The sequence below is a fragment of the Phocoena sinus genome, chromosome 7, assembly GCF_008692025.1.
Source record: "Phocoena sinus isolate mPhoSin1 chromosome 7, mPhoSin1.pri, whole genome shotgun sequence".
NCBI classification, from domain to species: Eukaryota; Metazoa; Chordata; class Mammalia; order Artiodactyla; family Phocoenidae; genus Phocoena; species Phocoena sinus.
Genome location: NC_045769.1, coordinates 43,649,307 through 43,671,511, shown reverse-complemented (window position 1 = coordinate 43,671,511; position 22,205 = coordinate 43,649,307). Strand labels below are relative to the sequence as shown.

The 22,205-nt window shown below is 43.2% G+C and overlaps 1 protein-coding gene across 2 annotated transcripts in view; it reads left to right on the top strand.

Moving 5' to 3' along the window:
• Positions 1-11,080: 11,080 nt before the first annotated feature.
• MYO1B (myosin IB) overlaps positions 11,081-22,205 on the top strand; it is a 192,528-nt gene continuing 181,403 nt past the window's right edge. Inside the window, exon 1 of one of the 2 annotated variants that reach the window (XM_032638059.1) lies at positions 11,081-11,356. The gene's annotated coding sequence lies outside the window, so the exon portion shown is untranslated. The remainder of the gene's footprint in view (positions 11,357-22,205) is intronic. The other variant, XM_032638060.1, reaches the window with a different exon arrangement.

Below are 22,205 nucleotides of genomic sequence, written 5' to 3'. Positions count from 1 at the left end.
TAATTTTGCTCATTCTTTTGGCCTTTGCTATGGCTTGTCAGGGACTGGACTCATGTTCATAACTCTGAGACGTGCTCAGCTGTGAAATAAGTACTGAAAAAATGAAATGCAATTGATTCTGAGCTATTGTGATCTTTCAATCCCATGTAAGCAAGAAATAAGTATTTTAAGTGGCCCAATAAATCTTTTTGAGTTTAAAAGCTCATACATTTAAAATATTTATGGACTGACTTGGGCAGAAAGACGAGGAAAAACGATGTACTGGCTCTGAAGTAGAGATAGAAACCATTATTGTGTATTAGTGACAAGCTCAGTGGAGTCAGCCTAGTGTATCTGTTTCTACAGAAACGAGAATATTTTAGCATTAAGGTATGAGTTTGTGTACAGAAGTATAGGAGATGTCAGTTCCAAGATTGATTAAAAATGAAAGATTGGCTTTCTTTTAAACATCTGTAGCTGTTTTTTGTGTTTGGGTTTATTAGAAGAGGATATTACACTAAAATTCTTGAGGCTTTCTATAATCGGAAAGGGGTAATCTTTCAAACTGAGTGACAAGAGTTATGCAGGACCCATGAAAGAAGATACTGGAAATGCTTGGTATTCATTCATTCATTCAACAAGCCTTACTGAGTGCCTACTATATTCCAGGACCTCTGTTAAGCATAGGAATAAGAAAATGAATAAGACATTATATTGTCTCAGTGTAGTAAGAGAGACTGATAAACAGGTAATTTAATCATGGTGTGATATATTCTATGACAGAGGTGCACAGTATTATCGGAGCACTGAAGAAGTGTTCTTTTCCTGTTTTGAGAGATCAGAAGACCTTCTCCGAGAAGGTGATGTTTTCCAGAATAAGAAGTTATTGGCTAGGGGAAAAAGGAGAGAGAGGCACCCCAGGCAGCAGAGACACCGTATGCAAAGGTGAAAGTAAGAATCCTGAGAGATCAGGCACTGGAATGACTTTGTGCAGAAGGCCTGGGTGGGGGGCGTGATGGGAGATGGGCTGGAGAGGGAGGAAAAGTCACATGTATGCCCTGCTAACGGTGGAGTAATCTGAAGTCAAAGGCTTTAGGATAAGAAGGCCGGGGCAGTGAGTATGGAGAAAAGAGCATGGATCTTTCTTTTTCTTTTTTTTTTTTTTTTGTGGTACGCGGGCCTCTCACCACTGTGGCCTCTCCCATTGCAGAGCACAGGCTCCGGACGTGCAGGCTCAGCGGCCAAGAGCATGGATCTTTGAGTCAGCTGGCATGTATAATAACAAGAGCTCCAGGACTGATAGGATTCAGAAGATGACAGAGAAAGAGGAGTCTAGAATGTCATTTGCTTCCGACTTCGGTGACTATATTGGTAATGATGGCATTCACCATAATCAAGAATAATGGACAAGGAATGGGGCTGGGATTGGGCAGAGATGATGGTTTCTTTTTTCATGTTGTGTCTGAGGTACTTGTGAGTTTCTGTTCTGAATATACTGAGTTTGAGGTAGACGTTCAGTAGACACTTGAATATAGGGAACTTGATCTTAAGAGACACAAATTTGGGAGTCATCAGTAGTTGAAGCCTTGGGTGAGGGTGAAATTAGAGAGAAGAGAGGGTTGAAAACAGAACCTAAGGTAACATCAACATTTAAGGGGGAAAGGCAGAGACAAAGGAATGCTATGTAATATTGAGAAAAGGCTGCAAGAGCATTAAGGGGAAAATAAGAGAGGGTGGCAAACAGAAGCCAAAAAAGAAGAGTGGTTCAAGAAGGTAGCAAGGTGTTATGGGTAAGGGGTCAAGTGATATGAAGACTTAAAACTGCCTTTAAGATGTGACGACTGAATGTTCATTGAGGATACTGGCAAGATCAGTTCTAATACAGTCACAGGAGCAAAGGGTTGGGTATAAAAGGAGGTGAGAAATCAGACACAAACCTACTGAGCTTTCTAAAACTTGATTGATGGGAGACAGAGCTTTTAAGACCCAGGTTCCTTTCTCAATAAACATAAGAATGCAACTTTATTACCTCAAAATTTTCATCAGATAGAACTCCCTTCTCCCCGAGGATCATGGCTCAATCTTTTGAATATTTCTACCCACCAAGCACCTTTTATTCTAACTTTACTTACAGTAATTTATATTATAAAAGAAATATTTTTTCCAAAAATGAATTTATAGTATAGGATAAAACATCATCCACTTCTCAAGACTTAGATATGTCCTACCACCCATTGAGGTTACCAATGTAGAATTCACCAGGACACCTCACCCCAGTGATAGGGACAGGGGTTGCAGTCATTAAGTTGCAGGGTTAATTTCAAAAGTGAGGAGTCATGGATGAATTACTATTGAATAGAAACCAGGTAGAACTATGGTATTGTATGCAATAGCAACTAGCCCAGGAAATAGCTAGTTGGGAATTTAAAGATTTCATATTTAAGTTCTCACATATATGCAGTGTTCCAGCCATTTCTGAGGGTTCTAACAGAGCCCACTGGCCCAGGGATCTTGGATGCATTGCCCTTGGCAGATGTCTTCACAGCCGTAATTTTCCTTTGAGGCAGGCATTATTGTCAACCACCAGGTTGTCAATGGAGAGATTTCCCCCAGCATTCCCTCTAACCGCTCATTGCCTCCCACCCTCTGCCCACTACCTGTGGGCACAAGACTTCATGAAATGGAAAGAAGGTCCTCTCCAATTAAAGAGCATTCAATAAAGAAATCCAAGGACACTGCATTCTAAGAAAATGCTCTCCTTAGCACAAACCCTCACTCAGCGGAGCTAGTTATCAGATCTGCTAGTTTCTGATATATTTGATGGAAAGGATCACCAAGTACTGAACTGTTCTGATGGAAAGGTATTAGAAAAAGTGTGCAAGCAATATTATTATTTTTTTCAGTAGGGCCAATTCATAAAAACATCCTCTCAAAATTTACAGACCACATATTTTGTCCAAGATGAAAATAGCTTTATTATTTTTCCTGATTATAAAAATAATGCATGTTTATTATTACAAAAACTGGAACATTGTTTGTATGAAAAAGAAGTAAATATAGCATGAAATCCCAAAGCCCACAGGAGGCCAACAGTTTAAAAAACAACTCAAGTAGTTTCTTTAGTATTTGACTTTCTTGACTAGAAAAATGTCAATGGGTGTTTTTTTAGCCACTAAATTTTGAATATTTGAAATTTGATAATTAATTATTTGAAATGAAGAAACAAAAGGCAGCTTTCTAATCTTTCACTCAGAATTGAAATCCTGGACCGCGTTGTAGCCCTTCGACCCCAGGTTGCGAACGACTGATCTAACATGCTCAGGGCAGCATCTGAAGGACCAGGTGGAATGGTGAGGCCTGGGAGACAGGCATCAGGACTCTCATTGCCTGAGGGTCTGGGAGGATGTTATAAGGGAAAAGGGAGTTTTAGCCACCAGAAGAAGGAGCCAAAGACCTGAAGCTAGACTTACATACTGTAAGGTCAGAGATCATGAAGTTCACTGTCCCATCCTAGCAACAGGGCCAGTATGGGACTGAATAGACACTCAAGTAATACCTCTTTTTTTTGTTTGTTTTATAAATTTATTTATTTAATTTATTTATTTTTGGCTGCTTTGTGTTTTCATTGCTGCGCAGAGGCTCTCTCCAGTTGCGGCGAGCGGGGGCCACTCCTCGTTATGGTGCGTGTGCTTCTCACTGCGGTGGCTTCTCTTGCTGCAAAGCATGGGCTCTAGGCATGCAGGCTTCAGTAGTTGTGGCTCGTGGGCTCTAGAGCGCAGGCTCAGTAGTCGTGGCACACAGGCTTAGTTGCTCCGCGGCATGTGGGATCTTCCCGGACCAGGGATCGAACCCGTGTCCCCTGCACTGGCAGGCGGACTCTCAACCACTGCACCACCAGGGAAGTCCCTCAAGTAATACCTCTTGATGTAGGACAGGTTTCAGCTACTTCACTATTTGGCCCTGGGGTAGTGGTGCAGGACCACAGGCACTGGAATGGAAGGAGTCTCTAAGGTTGAGGCTCTTTTATGGCTGCTAATCTGGAGCAATTATAGTGCCAATCAAAATCACCCAGTGGGACCAAAAGCACAGAAAAGCCCATGTGTCTGGAAATAACGAAATCCTTTTCCCCATGCCCAGGCTACATCTGGATGGGGCTAGTTGCTTTAGGCTGATAAAGATTCATAAAGAAAAGTAAAAAGCTTTAGCATGCTTTCCAGTTTAAGGACTCTGTGGACTTGTAGAAGCATGCAGGACTCTGCAGGATACCTCAAGTGGGGATAAGTTCTGAGGAGACTTCAGGAATTTTTGAAGAAATTCGCAGACCTAGTGCTCTAGAGAAGAAAACGTTTGAGGTCTCTGGATCAAGATTACCTCACGTCCAGACGCAAGATTTGGGGAGAACCTGTAAAATACCCACTGGCCGAGAGGGGATTGGGCGGGTGAGGCCTGGTAAGAGCGGCCCAGAGTCTAGGACATAAGTGTCTGCTCCCTTTTCTTAGTAATGTGAATGGATTTCAGCATGTCTAGTGGGAAAGGAGGTTATGTATCTTTTCAGTAGAAGTCTCGATTGCTTTGGCAGCTGGGTTGCTTTTCAATGCCCAGGCTAACATGGTCTGCTGCTTCCTCTGCAGGACATGGGCAGTGCTTTGGTGCTACTCTCTTTAAAGTTTTCCAGCTTTATTCAGAGTTGAAGTAGATCACCAGTGTGAACCCATCAGCGAGGACCTGCTTTTGTTTAACATTGCTGTGGAAAGCCTTAAAATTGGTCTAAGACCCATCTGGAAATATTGACTGAGATTATGGGCCAGTTCAATTTACCTAAAATAATTTATAAAATTCAGGAATTCCCTGGCAGTCCAGTGGTTAGGATTCTGTGCTTTCACTGCTGTGCTTTCAACCCCCGGCTGGCGAACTAAGATCCCACAAGCTGCGTGGCCAAAAAAAAAAAAAAAAAAAAAAAAATTTCATTCATCAGTTCAACAATATTTGAGTATCTCGTATGTTCCTAGGCTCTGGGGACACAACAATGAGCCAAAGAGACAAAAATCCTGCCCTCACAGAGCTTCTCATCTTGTACAAAAGATGTCAGGATTGAGAACACTGCTAAAACTAATGAGAAATCTATTACTAAGCCTTGGTTTTTAGTTCCAGTTAAATTTTGGTTTATTTAGTCAACAGTCCCTATACCTGTATAATATGTTGTCTTGGTTGTTAATAAATTAAAATATTTTTTGGTTACACAATTATCTTTATCGGTATTTACATATGCTAACACCTGCGATGAAAGTATACACCAGACACAAATAAATGGGCATTTAGTTTTAGAGACTGAAGCAGAAACAGAATATTACTTCATATGTTTGCTAAATTGCACTTCATTTGGTGTAGACAGCTAATTCTTTTTCCTTTGCCATAATATTTGCTTTTCCTTATAGTTCTCAAGTCTCCTCAGCAACGAGGTGACAAGCTCCCCAGTCATCATTAGAAAGATGAAAATGCTTTTTAAAAAAGATTGGGAAAAATTCTAGTCAATTTTTCAGATTGATTATTGTTTAACAGCAAGGTTTTGCCATAATGGTACTAACTTGTTACAGTTTTGCAAGGAAATAAAAAGACAATTATTCTACTAGTTGAAGAGACAAAATGCTAAATTATAAAACGTTGGGGGAAAAAACTCAGGCAATTTAAATTTCCTGGCAATGGATCTATAATTTATTTGAGGGATCACAGTATTCTAAGCTATAGACAAATGTATTTTGTGGAGAAAAAAAAAATTACACTTCGAGTTTCACTACCCAATTTTAGGGGTCAATTACACTGTTATATGTTGTAAAGAATAGTTTGGTTTTTTTTTATAATGCCACAGTGACTAACCTTGTACACATATTTCAAGTTTGTGCAGATGTACTTTTTTTTTTTTTACATCTTTACTGGAGTATAATTGCTTTACAAATGTTGTGTTAGTTTCTGCTGTATAACAAAGTGAATCAGCTATAGGTATACATTTATCCCCATATCCCCTCCCTCTTGAGCCTCTTTCCCACCCTCCCTAACCCACCCCTCTAGGTCATCACAAAGCATTGAACTGATCTCCCTGTGCTATGCAGCAGCTTCCCACTAGCTATTTTACATTTGGTAGTGTATATATGTCCATGCCACTCTCTCACTACATCCCAGTTTACCCTTCCCCCTCCCCATGTCCTCAAGTCCATTCTCTACGTCTGTGTCTTTATTCCTGCCCTGCGACTAGGTTCATCAGTACCGTTGTTTTAGGGAGTAGCTGCTCTCGATCATCACATATAGTACCTATAAGGAATTCTACTCCTGAGTTTTGAGTTCTTCTCTTTTCATCTTCGAAAAGCTTTAGTAAATTTTCCTGCCTAGGGGAAATTTCATCAATCTTTTTATCCTCTAATATTTTTGTTGTCATTTATCTACAGTTTAAAATTTTTTTAATTAATTTTCTTTTATTGAGGTATAATCAACAAAAGAATATTAATTTCAGGTATACAGTGTAATGATTTGGTATTTGTATATATTGCAAAATAATCACCACAATAAGGCCAGTTAACATCCATCACCATAACATAGTTACAAAATTTTTAATTTTTTTCTTATGAGAACTTTCAAGATCTACTCTCCTAGCTACTTTCTATCTACAGCTTTTTTAATACTTAGAGTAAGAGTTGTGTTTTTCCTGCTGAGTCTCAGAGGCTGAAAATGCTATAGAAATATTTTTTATAATACCTAATCTGAATTTCAAATAATACTTTAATCATTATGCATTTATTTTCAAAGCATTCTTTAAATACATAAAAAAGATTTTTTTTTTTTTGCATGGAACTAAGAAATACTAATGCAGTGCTTACTGCATTTAGAGCACTATTCTAAACTAAGAGATATATAAATTAAAGAGATGAGACACTACTTGTTTTCAGAGACAAAAGGAAAAAGAGCTCACAGATTAAATGCTCACAGATGTGAGAGGAAGTATTTATATAGCATTGAGGTAAGAGATCAAGCCCTGAAGCTAGACTGCCCAGATTCACATCCTGGCTCTAACATTATTACTGTGTAACCTCAGGCCAGTAATTAACTTTTCTCTGCCTCAGTTTCATCATCTGTAAAATGGGATAATAATAACAACCTACCTTATTGGGCTGTTATGAGGGTTAAATGAATTAACACACATGCAGAACATTTAGATTATTTTCTAGAACACAGTAAGCTCTTTAAGATAGTTCTTACTGTCATGGGCCTGGTGTTTTGAAATTGAATTACTCCTTTAATCTAGAGATTTACCATCTAGTTGGAAAGGCCAAACCTTTATAAGGGAACAACTTGAAAGGTTTCACAACCTGGAACCAATTAATAAGTATGGAGAAGATGTGGCATCAAGATGTTCCACAGCAAAGGAAGCAAGATGCAATTCAAGAAGATGGTCAGGAACAGGTAAGAACTGAGTGTGGTCTCAAAGGATAAGCAGAGTGGGTGAAAACTAAGTGTTTGGACAGGTAGGCAAGGAGAGCAAATAGGGCAAATATAAAGACTCTTAGATTTTTTTTAGAACCAGAGGTTCTTAACACATTCAAGATGATGTAAAATAACTAAGGACAGAGAGCATGAGCTTTCTGGCTAAAATTCTAAAGCTAGTTGCAGACAGAACCAGTGAGAAAATCTAAAACTATGACTTCCAGCCCACCATTTCATTTGCTACACCAATATGAGGCAGAATCAGGTTATGTGGTCCTTTTGTTGGTCAATTTTCCAATGTTGAATTCTTGAAAAAAAAAATTTTTTTTAAGGGGCTCAAGTAAAAACAACTAAGGAAAAACATCAACAACTCTATACTTTTAGTAGTAATTCTCTTCCTGGGACACACACAGATGTGCTTTTATTTCTAAGTTTTTCCACAAAGACGGCAGGATTTCCCTTGTTTTGAATTAAATCATTGCATGTTTTCATTGAGGTAAAGCACACTTCTTACATTCTTTTACTCCTATAACTTGATAATTTATGTTTATGACCCTAAAATCTTAATAATAGTCTTTCTGCTTCTTCATAGCTTCTGCTTCTTCCAAATAGACTGAGGGGAAAGTAAAAAATGCTTTTGTACTTGGTGGATTTATTATCTATTTTTGACAGTTATTAGAACAACTGCAATCTGCTTCTTTTAAATTCAAAAGTTGTTGATTGATTGACTTTTGAAAAGAATGGCCAGGAAGGTAAAAGTATTTAAAAACCTCATGGTATGTCTTCAGAAGTTTGGATTTTGAGATTTATGAAAACTAGGTTAATGGTATTTTTAAAAGAGAAGCATAGCTTTGCTCTAGAAACATTTTTGGCTTTCTAATAGCTTCTTGGGTTCATTTTCTCAATCTTATTAGAATGAGTTCAACAGCTTCTACTATTTTCTTTCCCGAACCTGCTAAAAAACAGGGAGAAAGCCTCAAGTGTCCCCACTCTGCTAGATCCTTCTAGAGGCAAAATTGTTCCTACATAACTATGTTCCCAATTTCTTTCTTGGGGCAGGAGCTCCAAAACCTTCCTAAGAGAAGTTCTCTTAATTGTCCTACGCAGCAAATACTTGTCTTAAACCTACTTTTTACTAAAACTTGGCCTTTTTCCAAGATCAAAAGATTACAGAATTTCCCCCACTCTTTCAAATCATCTGTTTACATTTTGTACTTGTGAAGCTGCCGTTTGAATTTCTGTGATTTTTAAAAAGCTGGACTGGACAGCAGAGGTCAGAGGCTCCCTTACTGCCAAACTGCTATAAGCAGTCACTTTGGAATCTAAAGTCAGATGGGCAAAATGGAGAAGGGAGGCTACAAGTGTCATCAGGTAGCAGGTCCATATGTTGTCTGTTGCGAAGACAGGGACCTTCAGGGTGTTCATTAGGCTAGGTTATCAAGGTCTGAGGCAGTGTACTGGATTGTGGCGGAGTCTGTGGAGTCAGAAGGCTTGGGTTCAAATCCCAGCTCTGCCACTGTTCCAGGTGCCTACTGCTATACAACGACCACCCTGAAGCCCATCTCGTATTATTGCTACCTTCTGTTTCTGGGGACTGACTAGGCTCAGTTAGATCTCTCAGTCAGTGACTGGGGCTGGAGTCATCTCAAAGGCTTACTAACTCACATGCCTGGCAGTTCAGCTGGCTGTAGGCTGGGTCCTCAGCTGGCATCAGCACCAGAAACACCACCTATACATGACCCACCACATGGCTAGAGCTTCCTCATAGCATGGCTGCTGAGTTCCAAGGGTGACTGGCCCAGGAGAAGGTCAGGCGAAAGCTGTAGTTCCTTTTACAACCTAGAATCAGAAGTTACCTACATCATTTCTGCTGTATTCTATTCATTAGGATCACATCTCTAAGTCTAGCCTATATGCAAGAGGAAGACAATTAGATTCCATTCCTTAATGGGAGGAGTGTAAAAGCATTTGTGGGACTTCCTTGGTGGCGCAGAGGTTGAGAGTCCGCCTGCCGATGCAGGGGACACGGGTTTGTGCCCGGTCCGGGGAGATCCCACATGCTGCGGAGCGGCTGGGCGCGTGAGCCATGGCCACTGAGCCTGCGCGTCCGGAGCCTGTGCTCCGCAACGGGAGAGGCCACAACAGTGAGAGGTCGGTGTACCGCAAAAAAAAAAAAAAAAAAAGTGTGGACATGTCTTCACATTAGTATAGCCACTTATTAGCTGGAAGAACTCTCTGTTCTTGGCTTTTCTGGTTTGTAAAACAAGGACACAGAGAGTAACTTTCCTCCCAGGTTTTTGTGAAGATTAAACAGGAAAAGAATGGTACCTGGTACTCAATATGTTTAAGCTTAGCACGTCACTATGTCTTATGTGGATCAGAAGTGATGCTAATGGTGCCATCAATGATGGTGTAGGTCCAAAGCAGATACAGTCTGGGGAATTGTTACCTTTTCAAACTCTACTGGTAGCATTTGACAAATACCAGCGCCTGTGGTTCTTATGCCTGTAGGAAAATAATTACTATATATGGTCTGAATTCTTGGTTCACCTCATTTTAGCGACAGTTTCCAGATATAGGTCAGTCCATTTAAACCTGGCTCCATTTATGGCAATTTATTTCATTATTGGACGAAGTAGTTAGAACCATGAGTAATAATTACTGTGCCTACATTTCTTTTAACACCTTAGCCAAGTAATCCTCACCTCACCCAGTGAGTAAGGTTGGATGAGCACTCTTCCCTCCTCCGGGATGAGGAAACCAGGACAAGGGTCAAGTGGCTTGCTCTAAATTCTACTGTACAAAGAGGCAAGAAGCCAGCTGGAGTGAGAAGATGGAGGGCCTGATTCTCTGGCTTCCTCCAGCACGCATAAATAATATGCAGATTAACACCCTATCATTGATCATCACCCAGTGCCAGTTAATACGCAATGTTCATTTATATATTTTCATATAAATATACACATATAGTTGAAATTTCTTTTTAAATTATCTTTTAATTTCTGTAACAGAGAATTGGCCAGTGTCTACTTAGCATCATGTGAAATTAAGTGAGTTAATAGATATTAAAAAATCTTGTAAATAAAAGCACACTTTGCCACTCAGTACACTCTTTTCCCTTTCGGTCAAATTAATATTTTCCGATATTCCTGGGTATCCAAACTTTTTTTTGTCTAAGGGAGAAGGAACAATTGAGAACACTCCCACTCTCTGCTGACATCTGCCCACAGGTTGGGTTCCAGTTGTCATTCCCCGCGGCCCCCTTCCTCACCCCCTCCGCCCCGGCCCGCTCCCCCGGCTTGCCTCTCCAGTTATTGTATTTGTCGTTTGATGTTAATAAATCCGAGAGTGAGAAACGTAGAAGGGCTGTGCCTTCCGTGAGGCTGGGAGGGACGCCTCTCCTTCCTCCTCTTTTCCACTCCTCCTTGCCCCATCCAGGCTGGCCCCGGGGGCGGAGGCTGCACCCGCGCTCACCGGGGGGCGCTGTGCCGCCGGCACCGGGCGCCTGGAGGTGAGTCGGCTGGGAGGCGGCGGCTCCCGGTCCTGCCGGCGCTCAGAGGGGCGAATCCCAAGCTGCGAGGTCGCCGCCCCCGCCCCTCGGCCGGCCCCTCCGCCCTCGGGGTAGAGGGGAGTGGCCGGGCGCCTCCAGCCGCAGCGCAGCACTTTGCAGCGGCTTCGCACTCCGCAGCCGGGCGCGCACTGGAGACCCGGGCGCCGCGCGTCGCGGTGGTGTGGGAGCGCGGGCGCGAGGGGCAGGCAGCCGCTGGGCAGCGTCCGCCGGCAGCGTCCGCCAGCAGCATCTGCCGAGCAACTGCGCGGGAGCCCCGCAGCCTCGCGGAGGGCCAGCGTCCCGGAGCGCGCCGGAGAGGGAGGACGACAAGGAGGCGGAGTGGCGTCCGGCGAGGTAGTGCGAGCGCTTTCCCTCTCTCTCCTGCCCTGCCCGCTCGGTCCTTTGTGCCCGGGGTCCCTGTGGCCCCGCCGCAGCTCGCGGGACACGGGTCAGCGGCGTCTGCGGTCTCTCCTCGGGGCCAGGCGGCGCTGCGGCGAGAAACGCGCACGCTGGAGGTCGGGGAGGGTGGTCGCGACTCCGCAGTTGCTTCGGGGGCGGGTGGGAGAGTAGAGGGCGCTAAACTAAGTTATTCTTACTTTGCCCCATCCCCTTCGTACCTGTGGGCAAAGTGGAATTCAGGTCTTCCTGGTGTTCACCCACACCCCTCCATCTCTCTGGCCCACAGCTGTTTCCTGGCCCCCTGGTTCTATGGAAGGACACGGGGTGGCCTCCTCCGGGAAGGAAAGCGGAGGGAGAACAATGGGGCGTCCTGGGGAGTGGGGTTCAGGTGCGGCGTGCCCCGGCGACGGGGGAGAAGGGGCCCAGGACCCGACGGGGCATCCTGCGCGTGCAGCTGAGCTATGCTCCTTTGTTCCGCCGCAGCGGAGGGGGCTGCCTTGAGTCTCGTTTCCTGCCCGGGATGGGATTGATTCACGGTCCTAGAGAGGGAAGGGGAGGGGGCGGGGCTGGAATGGAAACCAGATTAGGAATGGGAGTCCTGGAGGGTTCTTGCTGGGCCGGGGCAGAGGGTTGGGGAGTGGGTGATATGAGTGCACTGGAGAGTTGATTACAAACACACAGCATTTTGTCCAAGGGCTTGCTGTGTGGGTTTCTGGAGATTATTTGTAATGCTTTGTTCAGGCTGCGGCCGAGTGTTTATTGCTTCAACAAGTTGTGTACTTCCCTGACTTCTAGGCGCTCTCAGTGTTAGTTTGCTGAAATCAAATCTTCTTAATTACAATGGAAGAAGACTTTTTTTGGGGCTGTGAATCAGGGTGTTTGTGTGTATGTATGTGCCTGTGGATCCGTGTTTGTAGCTAGTAGATATTGGCTTGAATGGGTAGGAAGCAGATTTTATAGCATTGATTTTGACATAGAATAATTTTCTCCGTTGTAATATAGTAAAACAATTTTCCAGGAATGTTTGGGGGGGAAACCACTAGAAAATTAGACATTGCTAAATAAATGAATCAGATTAGGTAACACTGAATTGAAAAGCCCTTTACAGTCTTTCCCAGAAAACACATCATACACACCACCCTTTGGGTTTTCAGTTGAGGAGTCGTGACTTCTGTGCTTTCACTCCCCTAATGTGGGTCATTTGGACTAGGAAAGGGAACAGTTGCCACTATGGTGAATGGGAATTATTTTTAGGGGGAGGTAGAATTGAATGTAATGTGTTGGGCATATGTTAAGTGACCCTTTCCTAGATTGGAATCAAGAAGCCCAGGAGGATTGGTTGACCTCGGGAGGGAGCCAGGGTGGATTGAATGATGAGTGTTTTTTGAATGGAGTATTCCAAGCAAAACCGTTTTGGGAGGAGGCTGACATTTCCAGGCATTCATGGTTTGTGCCTATGGGACACTGGTGGAAGGATCCCAAAGCTGGGCTGAAGGTTAGAATTACTGTGGTGATAGTTGAGGAGACATTTAGCTATAGTAGTCTGGCTGAGGCAGGGCTGGGAAATGACCTAGAGCTGCTTCTTCGACAAGTCTGAGGGCCCACCGGTGAACCACCGCATTGGCTATTCATTTTAAGACAACCAAGTTTGAAAGTCTCTTAATCTTAGAAGGGGAATGAAGAGCTTACTCCTGGGGAAAAAAAATGTTTCCTCCCCACTAAGTGGTAATGGAAAAGAGCTCTACCAGCTACCGTGAGGGTTTGTCTTTTTCTTGGAGGATGTGGTCAGATTTTCAGGCCAGGCTGGAAAACAGTGGGATTTGTCCTCCAGAGCCATTATGATGTGCAGTTGAGGTGGGATGTTGTCCAACCGTCAAGCTGTTTGTCATTATAACTAACACACTGCCTGGCAAAACATTGTGTCATGGGCAGCGAACAGAGGGAGACTTCCTTCGTTATCGTTGTCTTGCCATTTTGGACTTTTCGTTTATGTTGTGAATTGTTTTGTAAAATATAGCACAATTGGATTCCTCCCAAGTACTCATTGGAATATACATTAACAAAATGCAAAGCGTAAGATTACTGCTACCAAAGACACGGATGGGGAAGCCTCTTAAATAGTTGGTCTCTGGCTGCAGGCCGTCCGATGGATTCCCCATGTGTGATGAGGCTGGCTGCAAGCTGCACCCTCTTCACGGGATGGGATGAATCATCACTTTGTCAAGCCTGGAGTTAAAGACTGACTCTTCCTGGTTGCTTCACGGTTATGCAAAGCAACGAGGAGCTTCTGACAACAGTGGGGAAGGAGTGGGGTGTAGGAGTGGGCCAGAGGGGAATCCTCAGAATGTAGGATGTTAAAGGTTTTTAACATTTGTCCTCCTTTTGGGTGAGATTCTTCTCTCGTCCCCCTCCCTTCTGCTATTTTCAATAGCTGGACCTTTGGATTTTAATTAAACAGCCTAATGGTAGTTAAAACTGTCATTTAGTATTTACTGTGTGAAAAGGATTTTACACACATTATTTTATTAACCCTCACAACAACTTGGTAAAGTGGGTATTATCTCCATTTTACAGTTGAAACTGAGGCCCAGGGAGTTTGGTAACTTGCCTAGTTGTGTAGGTAACTAGTAAGGGGTAGAGGTGAGATTTGAATTCCAATCTCTGATTCCAAGGTCCACACTGTATGGTATGATATCTTTTAATACTAGGAATGACAGCAGTTTGATTATGTGATCAGCCCTTTGCAGATTGCAAATCGCTTTTGCATATATTATCATAATTGATTTTTTCAAAAACCACTGTGAGATAGGTTTGGAAGGCTAGATTAGTGACATCGCAACTTTTCAAACTGTATTATTGTTCAAAAGCTTTGCTGTTTGATGGCCTGTGTGAATAAACTTTAAGTGAATGAAACTTTAAAAAGTTAGGCTGCCAATGTTTAAAAATAAGTTTTTTTGGGGGGTGAGGGGACATTTAAAAGTGGTGGAATGGAGTAGACTTATAGTCATTTGATATTTATTGAAATCTATTTTAGCCCTTTTTATCTCCCAGCCTTTATTAGAACACTGCCTTTTGCTTCTTTACTGAGACCCAATGTCAGAGTGTCTTTTTAGAAGAGGAATAAGGAGGGAAGGAATGTGATTATAAAGAGGAAGTGGGACATCAGAATTGGAGTCATACACAGCAGCAGGCCGTAGATTTTCCCAGCACATGCTTTTTGTCCTGGCAGTCGCCTTTTACAGAAGACATTCTTCCTTAGGGAAGTGTCAAGGGTCTTTCTTTACAATATCCTCTGAGATCATCACATTTCTGAGCTCTGTGGGAACACACATTCCACAGGATTTCTGTGCTCATCTTTTCCCCACAGGGGAAGTGAACAAGCTTAGGCATCCACGTGAAAGTGGAATGGAAGTGGTATCCGTCCTTGGGGTGGAATGGAGTATGGTGCCAGGCAGGAGTCTCCTGACCTTGACCCAGGGGTGACCGCCGAGTGCAGGAGCAGAGTGGATTCGAACACTTGGCGTCATCATCGATTATTTATGGATTTCTCAGCATGCTCCCGGGCAAATGGAAAAGTCAATATTGTTTTTTTTTGTTCCTAAGATAAGACTATGAAGACTGAAAGTTCTACTGTTACTTTTTAATTATTTCAAGCCAAGACATCATTTGGGGTCTTCAGAGACTGTAGTATAGATGCAGTAACTTCTGTCTCCTGAGGCCATTAGATTCTCATCCATTGGATATTTAGAGGGGATGCACACACGTGGTCTACTGAGTTCTAACGGAGCACTTTCCAACTTACCAGCTGAGAAGGATGAAGGATGCTCTTGTAACCTGTCGTAGGTTTCTTTTCAGTTGCCAGTGTCTTCATCAATTTGTATTGTATTAAGCACACAGTTGATGCAAGGCTATGCATTAAAAAGCAGCAAAGGAAATCCATTGTGTATCAAAGGATGTAGCAGAGCAGTGCAGTGTGCCCAGAGAGTGGATGCTGGTGAGATGACTGTGACAGCCGTGGTGACCAAGGCCACGCCAACACATGCTACTGAGACAAAAGCATGAGAGTGGGAGGAACCCAAACAATGCCTGTTCCTTCTTTGTCCTTGGTTTTATTTCCCCCAACCTCTGATGGTGCTAAAGGGGTCAGGTCTCTGAACACCTGCCTCTGAAGGCTGGATTGGTTGGGATGTTAGGAAGCCTCTTTCTGGTGAATTCGTTGCCCGAGGAGAGGATCCGTTTTTGGACCCTGAGGGTGTATAAAGTACCACTCCATGGGAGAAGGTGTTGAATTACATGGTCAGCCCTGGTGTACAGCAAATCCTTGGTGTCCTCCTGCTTTCTTCCCTCCCCACCTGCCAGCGTCCCAACCTTCCTCATCCTGGTTCAGCATGGCTGTTGATTCAACCCCACTAAGGCTGTTCCTAGACTTCAGGCATATTTGCATAGTGGACAAGAAATGCCAAGTCCCCAAAGAATTATATTTTGTTACATGACATTCATGCTGCTGTCATTAAGTAGTGGGTGCTGCGCTGTGTCATGCTGTGCCCTGGGTTCTCTCCACAGCCTGTTTCATTTAAGCCTCATTGCTCTCCTTCAGTAGGAGATGTCTGTAGTTGGGAGAGTTGGGTAACGTGCCCAGGGCTAGTAGAGATCAAGCCCAAGACTGTGTGCTTTACAGAACAACGTGCTGCCTCGTGGGACAGTGTTCTTGGAAGCTCTGGGCCACTTTAAGGAGTGAGTTTTACAGAGTTAGAGAGTGAGCCCACCCTGACAGTCTCTCTCTTCCTTTGTCCCCTGGAGTCAGGGTTCCTGCGTGTGTCCTTGGTTGGACCAGGGCTGAGGATCTGGTTCAAATGCTTCTGAGTTGCTCTTTTTTTTTTCTGGGTCTTGTGCTTGGCAACCCTGCATTATTCTCCTCCCCCAAGTGAGGGGGACGTGGTGAAACAAGATTCAACCTGCCGGTGGGAGACCAAGGAGCCAGCCCTGCCTGGTTGTCTTTCTCACCCTCTCCTGGTCACTGCCTTCTCTGTGGGAATCAATCTGCTGGCCTTCTGGGGATTTTCAGGGGGTTTGTCTGATCTCTGGTCTCCAGTCTTTTCAAGGACAGTATGCTGCTGGTCATCCAGTCAGAGCTCAGGGTCTGATGCATGTGGACGAATTGGTGGGAGCACCATTGCAGAGCTGGAACTTAGGGGATAAGACTTTGGACAAGGCAAGGAAGAAAAGAATTGGTATAGAATTTATACTCATCCAAGATAGGCAATTTTTGAAATTGAGGTCTGGAGATAAGTGAAAATTGACATCCTTCCTTTGCTTATCAGATAAACAACAACGCTGAGCTTCTAAAAATACCAGGTGCCTGGCTTTCCTAGATAGCTTGGAGAGGCAGGAGGAGACCAGGTCTCTACTTTCCAGGGACTTTCTGATCAATCCTGCGTGGACTCAAGATGCTTTGAAGTTACACAGATGGCTTCATTTTGCTGTGTTGAAATGAAAATACAATTCAAAGTTGTACAAGTTTTTAAACTCGTAAAAAAAAAAAAAAAAAAGAATTCAGCAGCCTTGAAGAGACTGTAGAAAACTGCATTGAAAGGCCAATGGGACAGACCAGGTTATTCGTTACTGGTTTCATTATTGTGTATGTGCATATTATTTGCCTGCTCATTTTCACTGGGTTCGTGAAAGCATTTTTTGCACACTTCAACCCCCAAATTAAAAACAAACCAAAAACCTTGATTGAAAACCTCCTGCTGGCCCCACTTACTTTTGCCACTGTGCACCTTCTCTCTCCTCCCTCAGTGCTGCTTCCTTTCAAATTCTATATTATTAGACTCTGAAGCGCTATTTGCAACGTTCAGGTTGCAAATAGGCCCAGGTCCTAGCTGCTCGTTCTTTCCTTTGAAAGGGCTTCAAAGGGATCATCACTATTTTATTCATTTTAGAGTCCCTGCCTAAATGCTTTTAGGAAAAGTTTAATTTCTATAAACATTGGGCCTAGGCCAACTTGCATGGCTCGTTTTTTTTTTTTGCATTCCTCATGCAGTCTGCTTACAGTTGTAATAAGTTGACTACAGTTTTGATTTACCCCTGATGTGGTGCGCTGTCTCGCAAAGAGTTCTCACTTGCTTGAATTCTTCAGGCTGTTGAGAGGTATTCATAAAAATATATGAACTGCCACATTGGGTCAGACTCAGGAATCTGCTTTCTGCAGAAGCAGAGTACTAAGTATTCTGTGACATTGGAGGAGGGGGCTGGAGTTAGACTTTATAACTTTAGTAGGTTTTGGGGCTCTCTCTTCAACACCTATAATTGCATAATCTCTTAAAAACCTCTCATCCATATATATTTAAACTCATATATTCAGATTCTTGAATTGTTTATTTGTATCCTATATTTAAACATTTCACACCTCCTTTAAAGGTAGAACTTGACTGTATTGGTATTTTGACTTCGAATGTTTAATTTTTGGAATGGTAGAGTGATGAAGTTGAAAGGGCCTTTAGGCCACCACCATAACTACTTACTTGTATCTGAGAACTGCTCAGGCTCAAAAGGTTAACCAGGGTCAGATCTGGCACTGGACTCCAAGGCTTTTAACTTCTTGCTCAGTTTTCTTTCTAGGGGAATATCTCACTGTCTCTCCAAACCCATCAAAATCCACGCTTAGTGCCCATTACCTAATAGTTGACCGTCTTTGATGTAACTGTGCTAATAGCATTCTTATCATCATCTTGACTTTGGATTTCAGAAGCATCACCGACTTCTCTATTTTCTGTGACTCTTACATCCATCTAATCAGTTACAGTGTTTGGTTGATTGTTGCCTTTTATTTTCAAATCCTTAAACCTCTATTCTGGTTCAGACCTTTAAAAGGCTGGTTTACTAGAATACAGCATTTCCCAAAGTGGGTTGTTCCATGAAAAGTTTGTAAACGTTACTGTAAAAAAGCATTCCTTGGGCAAGTAGGTGTTGGTTAAACAACATTTTAAACAAATTTCTTTAAATAAACTTAAAAAAATAAGTTTCTTCTTTACAGAAGGCGGACTTTTATTTGTGACTGTGCACTGTGGATCTCCAAGAGGGAGATAGGGTATGCACATGTCCCAACTTATGTGACCGGTGTCCCACTTTTTGGCAGGATCATTGTGTAGATAATACTGCTGTAGTCACTTCACTGTACCGTTTGTAGATCCATCACTGTCTGGCTTTCTATGGGAATATGTGTTCTCTGTGAGCCATACTTGGTTCTCTCTGAAACATGTCTTCTGCTTTTTTACCTTATTTTTTTCCTGGATCTTTCCTTCGCCCTGGAAGCCCATCTCTACCTATTACCCCTACGCATCTCTCACAACCCAGCTTTCCTGAACTTGTAGCATTTACTGTTTTGCAACTTAAAATGGAGAAAATATTTGAAAGAGTCAAAACATTGGAAGTAACATTGTATACCCATAATAGTTAAATTACTGGAATTCACACAAAATGCCGTTTTCCATATTTGTGTCAGTTGATGAGTCAAACGCACATCGCATTCTTCTCGCTCCCTCCACACAAGTTAACTTGCACATATATTCTCCAAGCATGTGACTTGTTTATTTTTCAAAAATTTTGTGTTATTGGAATTGCATTCAGTTTATATAAAAATTTAGAATTGAGATCTTTATGGTCTCATGGCTTCCGGTCTGCAACCTGATATACTTCTCTATTGATTTAGGTCTTTTATGTCCTTCAATGAAATTTTATAATTTTATGTGTAAAAACTCTTTCACATCTTCTGTTAGACTTGTGCCATGGTGCTTTATGGTTTTTATGGTCATTGTGAACGGAATTGTTTAACACATTTCTGATTGGTGTTGCTGGTATACAGGAATGGGGATTGATTTTGTATTTGTTTACTGATGGGTTCTATTTTTTTTTTTTTTTTTTTTGTGGTATGCGGGCCTCTCACTGTTGTGGCCTCTCCCGTCGCGGAGCACAGGCTCCGGACGCGCAGGCTCAGCGGCCATGGCTCACGGGCCCAGCCGCTCCGCGGCATGTGGGATCTTCCCGGACTGGGGCACGAACCCGTGTCGCCTGCATTGGCAGGCGGACTCTCAACCACTGCGCTGCCAGGGAAGCCCCGATGGGTTCTTGATTGATCACATTTCAACCTGTGTTTGCTATAGGAGCCTGGAGTCGCGTGGCGTTTCTAGTAGAGCGTAAAATAACAAACCTGTAACGGAAATGTCATAACTCACCGTAATTTAAAAATTATATATGATACTTTTAGAAGTAAGGGGAGGTGGAGGTGTTTTTTGTTTCTTTAATGCATTCATGTATTCATTCATCAAATGTTGGTGTGCCTAGTGTGTGCCAGGCACTGTACTAGGCGCTGAGTCTTTAATGGTGAGCAGAGCAATTGTGTTTCTGTCTTCATGGAATGTGAGGGGAGAGAGACATTGCGGAAGTGAACATAGACATTTATGCCATATTTATGAATCGTGATATTTGCTATGAAGGGAAAGGACAGGATGCTGTGAGAATAAGAAAGATGGGGAGGGGAGACTTTGGATTGGGGGTAGAGGGAGAGCCTGTCTGAGGAAACAGGCATTCATGCAGCTGCCTGAAGGGTGAGTTGGTACTGCTGCAGGAAGAGAAGGATGGTAGAGCTTTCCAGGCAGTGAAGAACGGGCCCAGAAGCCCTGGGGTGCAGTTCTGCTCTTAATGATAGATTGATGGAAATTTTAGTAATTAAGGACTTAAAAAGTGGTACTTCCTAGTAAATCATCATAATAGTGGTATTTAGTAATGTTTAAGTATGATGACATGAAAATGTTTATTTTTGACCAGTATGTTCCCTATCCTCCTCAAATGAAACTGCCCAAGTAAAGAGTGCGCTGCCTCTGTGACGGGGCTTGAGTGGGGCTACTGCCCATCCCCCAACCCTCCCTCTACCCCTTGAGAGCTGCCATTGCCCTGAGTACTGGTGGCTGCTGGGCACACCAACGTCCTGGGTTCTGTACTATTGGACTGGGTCTTGCTCTGAGGTCTGGAGAAGCCCTTTCTCTCCTCCCGGGAGGGCTCTTGAGCAGGGGGGGCCACCTTTGGCCCTTTCAGTGTCTCAGCCCTCTCTCTCCCCTTTCCCTCTGGCACCTTCTCTAGAGACACACTGAGGGCTCTGATGTGAAAAGGGTGGGGTGGGAGGAGGGGTCTGGTCTGAGTTAGGCACACTTCATTCCACCTAGAATCACCGCGCATCGCGCATCGGTCATCGAGGCTTTGCACCTGGGGCAAGCGCATCAGAGCCTGGTTCTCTTACGTGGCAGTGAGTCCTCGCTCAGTGGGAAGCAGTGTGGTGCAATGGTGATGGGCTGCGCTCTGGGGAAAGTACTGGGTTTGAAACCTGACTCTGTTTAGCAGCCCGTGTCCTTGGCCACATAGCTTAATCTGTCTCTGCCTCCGTTGTCTCACCTGCAGTATTTGGGTAATAGTAGAGCCTTCTTCCTTGGATTGTAATAAGGATTAAATGAGTAAACACACGTGTGTCCATAGAATAAGCAGTGTCAGGCACAGAGCAAGTGCGCAGTATAAATGTGAGTTGCTACTCAGTCTTTTCTGAAAATGGATGCCTGGAGTTCTTCCTCCTCTTCCCCCACCAGATATTCAGATCTGTTTGATTCCAAGCAGTGCATATAATCTGTGAGTTGATACGGGGCTCTAGTTTCTCCTCTGAAAAATATATAGGAAGAAAGATGGCAAAGAAACAAAAATGTTAACAGTGATTGTGTTAGTGTAGTAGATAGGGATGACTTACTTTTACAACGCTCTTTATTTTCAGCATTTTCTGTAATCTGGTTATGTTACCTCTGAACTAAAAACAATACAAAAAAATCTTATGAAGAAGCTCAGGCTGCAGTTGCCTCAGCAGTTCACTAAAGTGGAGCCGAAGAGGGTGGCACGCCTGGGGTCCGCCTGCTCTGATTGTGTTCGCAGGTGGAGTAGTTTCCCACTTATGCTTAGAGTTGCAGGAACGCAACAGTATTTAAAAGTCTTCAGCAGAAGCATCCCAGGAAGTTAGAAGAGGGGGATGTGGATCCTTGTGAAACTCTTCATTCTTTGAATGTTACTTTTTCTGTCATTATTTTCCCTTTGTTGTCTCTTGCTCTGCTCCCTGAGAGTGCCTCTGGCCATCTGTTACTCTCTTTGGTCTGTTTTACTCCCCTCCCCTTGAAAACCACTCCTTTCAATACCCCATCTTTCTCCTTTACTTGCTTGTCACATGGAAATGATGCACACATTGCTACAATTCCAAGTAAAGACTAAGTTTTATTTCTTATTTTTAATCATAAAAATAAATGTAACTTTTCACCCTCAGAAATCTACATTAAGTTGCCTTTTGTTAACTCATACCTGGAATTAGTGAATTAACTTACTAACTCACTAAAGTCTGGGGGAGTCTGTGATTTCCTAAAAGCACCAAGAATCTTGGGGGACTTGGGAGACTGAAAGGAAGGAGAGATTAAGGGGATGCTGAAGTTGAATTTTTTCTCTTATTTTGCTGAGGGTCATCTGTGTGGCTACCATTTAGTTATGTCTCCGAATTTTTAAAGTTTTCCAAACTGAAAGAACCGAATTCTGGAAAATTACCAAAATACATTTTTTAGAAAGAGAACTTTGCCAAATTTGACACATTTCCTTAAAAGCCCATTGATTGGGGGGACCTTGAAGATGGCGGAAGAGTAAGACGCGGAGATCGCCTTCCTCCCCACGGATACACCAGAAATACATCCACACGTGGAACAACTCCTATAGAACTCCTACTGAAGGC